Source organism: Bufo bufo, chromosome 3 (assembly GCF_905171765.1).
Source record: "Bufo bufo chromosome 3, aBufBuf1.1, whole genome shotgun sequence".
Classification (NCBI taxonomy): Eukaryota; Metazoa; Chordata; class Amphibia; order Anura; family Bufonidae; genus Bufo; species Bufo bufo.
Window position 1 is genome coordinate 123,723,526 of NC_053391.1, and position 6,283 is coordinate 123,729,808.

The window sequence follows — 6,283 nt, forward strand, 5'->3', positions numbered from 1 at the left end:
CACTGCTCAAAAAAATAAAGGGAACATAAAAATAACATCCTAGATCTGAATTAATTAAATATTCTTCTGAAATACTTTGTTCTTTACATAGTTGAATGTGCTGACAACAAAATCACACCAAAAGAAAAAATGGAAATAAAATTTTTTAACCCATGGAGGTCTGCATTTGGAGTCACCCTCAAAATTAAAGTGGAAAAACACACTACAGGCTGATCCAACTTTGATGTAATGTCCTTAAAACAAGTCAAAATGAGGCTCAGTAGTGTGTGTGGCCTCCACGTGCCTGTATGACCTCCCTACAACGCCTGTGCATGCTCCTGATGAGGTGGTCTCCTGAGGGATCTCCTCCCAGACCTGGACTAAAGCATCTGCCAACTCCTGGACAGTCTGTGGTGCAACGTGACGTTGGTGGATAGAGCGAGACGTGATGTCCCAGATGTGCTCAATTGGATTCAGGTCTGGGGAACGGGCGGGCCAGTCCATAGCAACAATGCCTTCGTCTTGCAGGAACTGCTGACACACTTCAGCCACATGAGGTCTAGCATTGTCTTGCATTAGGAGGAACCCAGGGCCAACCGCACCAGCATATGGTCTCACAAGGGGTCTGAGTATCTCATCTCGGTACCTAATGGCAGTCGAGCTACCTCTGGCGAGCACATGGAGGGCTGTGCGGCCCTCCAAAGAAATGCCACCCCACACCATTACTGACCTAATGCCAAACCGGTCATGCTGGAGGATGTTGCAGGCAGCAGAACGTTCTCCACGGCGTCTCCAGACTCTGTCACGTGCTCAGTGTGAACCTGCTTTCATCTGTGAAGAGCACAGGGCGCCAGTGGCAAATTTGCCAATCTTGGTGTTTTCTGGCAAATGCCAAACGTCCTGCACGGTGTTGGGCTGTAAGCACAACCCCCACCTGTGGACGTTGGGCCCTCATATCACCCTCATGGAGTCTGTTTCTGACCGTTTGAGCAGACACATGCACATTTGTGGCCTGCTGGAGGTCATTTTGCAGGGCTCTGGCAGTGCTCCTCCTGTTCTTCCTTGCACAAAGGCGGAGGTAGCGGTCCTGCTGCTGGGTTTTTGCCCTCCTACAGCCTCCTCCACGTCTTCTGATGTACTGGCCTGTCTCCTGGTAGCGCCTCCATGCTCTGGACACTACGCTGACAGACACAGCAAACCTTCTTGCCACAGCTTGCATTGATGTGCCATCCTGGATAAGCTGCACTACCTGAGCCACTTGTGTGGGTTGTAGACTCTGTCTCATGCTACCACTAGAGTGAAAGCACCGGCAGCATTCAAAAGTGACCAAAACATCAGCCAGGAAGCATAGGAACTGAGAAGTGGTCAGGTCACCACCTGCAGAACCACTCCTTTATTGGGGGTGTCTTGCTAATTGCCTATTATTTCCACCTGTTGTCTATCCCATTTGCACAACAGCATGTGAAATTGATTGTCACTCAGTGTTGCTTCCTAAGTGGACAGTTTGATTTCACAGAAGTGTGATTGACTTGGAGTTACATTGTGTTGTTTAAGTGTTCCCTTTATTTTTTTGAGCAGTGTATAATACAAACGGATCAGTTCTTACGGTTGTATTATCTGAACGGATCCGTCTGTACAGATCCGCACCAAACGCGAGTGTGAAAGTAGCCTAAGCCCTAGTTTTCTATGTCCCCACTCTTTACCCTGGCTTTTTTTTTTCTTTCTTGTCAAATTTCATTAACCTTCTCTCAGTATCTCTTTAAGGCAGGGCCTAATGTGCATGTCAGACGTGAAATTCCTCACTATTAAAGGCCTTTTCTGAGACTTTTATACTGATGACCTGTCCTGGATAGGTCATTAGTTTCTGATCAGCTGGGGGTCCAACACCCAGGATCCTCACTGATCAGCTGTTTGAAACCTCACCGGCTTGCATTAGCACCATGGCCTTCTCTCAGCTCACCAAGCACAGTGGCTTGTACCCATTCATTTCAATAGATTAAGCTGCGCTACTACAAGCATCGGTGCCTTCTCAAACAGTTGATTGGTGGGGGTCCCGGGTGTTGGACCTCCACTGATCAGATACTGATGAAGTGCCAAGTCAGCTGTATACCCAAGCAGCAAAAAAGGATCCAAATCAATAAATAGGACTGGTTCTGCATAGTATCACGAAGTGTATAAAGTATATGCAAAAATGTATTAAGTTGCCAAAAGTATAAATAGCACATATATATCATGATCGAATATTAAGTGGTAGAGGTATTCAAACAATAAAATATCACAAATTGATACATAAGTCAATAAACATCTCACCTATATGACTATTGTTTGTATAATAGATTAAATGTTTGCAGATATTGCACTAGAACAGTTTTGCTACTATATAAATTGGTGCTACGCTGGTATCTGGATCACCACAACGCTCTCACGCACTCCCATAGAAATTAACGGAGCTTCAAGGCACTTTTCCAACCAGCTTCTTCGTTTCAGGGGGTCTCCAGAGCCCCTATCCTGTGCATGGGGGCTAATGTTCTATAACCACCAGCATATCCCTTTAGGCCCCTTTCACACGAGTATTACAGGTTCTCTCAGGATGCATTCAGTGAAACTCGCACGATTTCGAAAGCACGCCCAGTCAGTTTTGTCTGTGATTGCATTCAGTGTTTCTTTTTCCGCCCGGGTGCAATCGGTTTTAATGCGTTTTTCACACGTGTGGGGAAAAAATAATAATAAGAAGAATTACAAGCATCTAGCAACCATCTGTAAAAAACAAAACTAAAAAAACCCCTCTGCATTCAGGTTACTTCCAGATGCAATGTTTTTCACTGAAGCCCTATTCACCTTTATGTGGCCTGGGCTGCTGGAAAAACCCAAAATATAGTCATTTGTGGAAAACAATGGTCATGTGCACAGATGCACTGAAATGAATGGGTCAGGATTAAGTAAGGGCGCTACGCGTTCACTTCACGCATTGCATCCACCCAGAAAACTCACTTGTGTGAAAGGGGCCTTAAAGCGCTTCCTACCCCAGTCCTGGACAGTGTTGAGTACATTCAGAGTTTGAGATCTGCTTGTAGTTTGGCTTTACCTGCATACATGAGTTGGGCTACTTTCACACCAGCGTGTTTGCTGGATCCGTTATGGATCAGCAAAACGCTTCCGTTGCTGATAATACAACTGTCTGCAGCCGTCATGAACTGATCCGGTTGTATTATCTTTAACATAGCCAAAATGGAGCCGTCATGAACTCCTTTGAAAGTCATTGACTTAGCTTGTGAGTTATGACGAATGCGTCTTGCTCCGCACCACATCGCGGACAGAAAAATGCTCTTCTATCTGTGATGGGGATGCAATGGAATGCATTCTGTTTCATTCAGTTTTGTCCCCATTGACAATGAATGTGGACGAAACTGAAGCGTTCCCCCACCCCACTATTGATTTTATGACGGATCTCAGTGGAAAGGGAAAGCGCGGATGTGAAAGTAGCCTTAAACTGGACCGCCAATGGCTTGCTATAGAAGCGATATAGTTGTTATTCAAATACTGCCCTATCCACTTTCAGACATGTTTTGGGGCCTACTTTTCCTTCCACAGTGGCAAAATTCTGATATCAGATCTGTTGTGCAATGTCTGCTAATCATACTTTTGGTAACTTAATAAATGTTTGTATACCTCGTACACTTTTTTTAATATATTACTTGCAGAGCCAGAACTATTTATTGATTTGAAGTCGTGAAATACAGTAAAGCAAGCTTCTGTGTAACATTTCCAGAATTGTTGGGCATGATCCATACAAGCCCCTCTTATGCCTCCATTTAGAACCCCAGGTCTGGATGCCGTATAGTGAAGAGATGTTTTAAGATTTGTTAATTCTGCATCCTTCAAAGTGCGGCAAAATCTGCAGCTTCCGCCCATTGTTTTTTCCCCCCCAAGTATTTCTTTTATTGAACAGCACAGAAGATACCAGCAAAATAGTCAGTATGACAGGATAAAGGCAAAGACACAAATGTAGGATTGGCTTCCTAAATACAGGAAACGGCCGCCAGCAACAATGGGCCTCATTTAGCAAGACTTAGAGAAAAGCTGCCCAGAGCTTGAACAGGTTTTCAATTTTTATAAACAAGACCCAATGGAATGGAAAATGGGGACAACACACTGCCCAGAAACAATATCTATAAAATAGCAAAAAGGCAGCACTCCACATCAAATATCTATAGTTCTGCAAACAGTAAGGTAGAGTAGACACTGAACAATATACTAACAAATGAGGCTAATCGGGAAGACTCATCTTCTTTGCATGTTAAAACGTGTGGGTGGTCCGACATACACTGGAGAAGTGAAAGACCACTAGGGACACAGGAATATTGCACACCCAAATGTCTGTCTCTTCTCCCTGACCCTTTGGCGCTACAAGTTTCCACTGGGATCACTGTGAGATTGGTTTCCAGTTTTTCCATAGGGTAATTAATGTGAATGGGGCCAATTCTTTAAGGCCTCATGCACACAACCATATATATTTTTTTTTTGTCTGTCAGCACTTTTTGCGTATTGCACTCAAACCCATTTATTTCTATAGTGACAGCGCACCAATGTCATCAGTGTGCGGTCTTGCCACAAATTATAGAACACGTCCTGTCCTTTTCTGTTTTACGGACAAGAAACCGTGTTCTTTTCCGTTTTGCGCACAAGAATAGGCATTTCTATATTAGGGACTAAGGAAAGTGCAGGATGCACACGGCCGCTATCCGTATTTTGCGTATCAGTGGTTTGTGGACTGCAAAATGGATACAGTTGTGTGCAGGAGAACTAAAGTAGATAAATTCTCTGAAACAAAAACTGTACATACAGCATTTATAGAAGACATGAAACCTGGGCTGCCCAAATGCATTGTTTTTCTGCCCTACCTGGCACTACCAGGTGGTGGGAAGATCACATGTACTATGGTGACATCTACTCTTTAATGTAACTGGAATACCCTGGTAGTTAAAGAGGACCTTTCATATTCTTTTTTTTAGTTTGGATAAATACCACTGATGTTGCCATCCTGCCTGTTTTTTTTCAAATATCGCTCCTACGTCCCGCTGTGCCCCCCCCTGCAGTTTTCCCGCTCAGTATGTTAATAGGGTTTCTCAATGGATGTCTCCTCCCTGGCTGTGCCGCGATCCAATCACAGCACAGCGTCACAGCCAGGGAGAAAAGAAAGCTCTCCTTTTAGACCACAATTTGTGCAATGCAAAAATGGCTACGGCCGCGTGCATGGGGCCTAACCACTCTACCATGAGAAGATGTCAACTGATCTCAGGCTTGTGTGTGGTTGCTTAAACATGGAAAAAACTCTGAATTCCTGACAAAACTTCTATCAACATCCAAGAATCAACTATGGGCACCATTTTCACATGCATTATTTCTAGTTAATGTCATTGGGGGACACAGCACCATGGGTATATGCCCAGCTACCACTAGGAGGCGACACTTTTTCGGCCACTTCATAAATCGAGGCCCCGGCTTTTCCTCCATCTAGACCGCATTCTTCTCCCGCCCCCCCAACCCGCTTCCCGGGCTTTTTTCCGGACCCGTCTCAGCAGCTCATGTGAGGGGTCCCCTGCCATTCCTATTACAGTCAAGAGTGGGGCTTTGCCTGGGGGGGTGGAGTTTTTGCTTCTCTGCTCCTGGGCCCTCTATTTTGGAGGTACTCTTCCAGTACTCTGGGGATCTCCTGGTATCTCTCCTGCAAGCTTCCTGCATGTTCTGTGGCTGCCGCAGCAGCTCTTCGGGGGGACAGCACCTGGGCTCCAGTAGGGCAGCCTCTGGCTGGCAACTTTTTTTCTTTTCAGACTTCCCCTCAGCCTCCATGTCATCTTCCTGAGTAGACTGTCCGTCCCAGCCTTTCCCCGGGGTCTCCACGTACTTACGTGCGTCCCGTTACAATAGGAGGTTGATATGCGGTTAGCCTTCCCCTCTTTATACGCAGTGCCTTGTCCCCAGGCTCCCTCAGGGCTCCCCCCTTCTGCGTAGGTCTTTCCTGAATGGACCCCTTCCCTGTCCCGGGCCATAGGGAATCTAACCCTAACCTCCCAATCCATGGTGGAGTTATTGGACCGCTTGCCTGCCCAATTGCGGCCGCCTCTGGCCCCCCAGAGACTCCTCTGCTGACGGGGTACGCTCACGCTCAGACACCATGTTCAGTAATCGACCTAGGCTTGTCTCAACTAGATCCTGCGCCTCTTCTGTGTCCTCGGGTCACTTCCAGGACAGAAATCCTGCTCTCATATGGCAACATCCGGTCCTTTGCTTCCTGCCTCGGTCC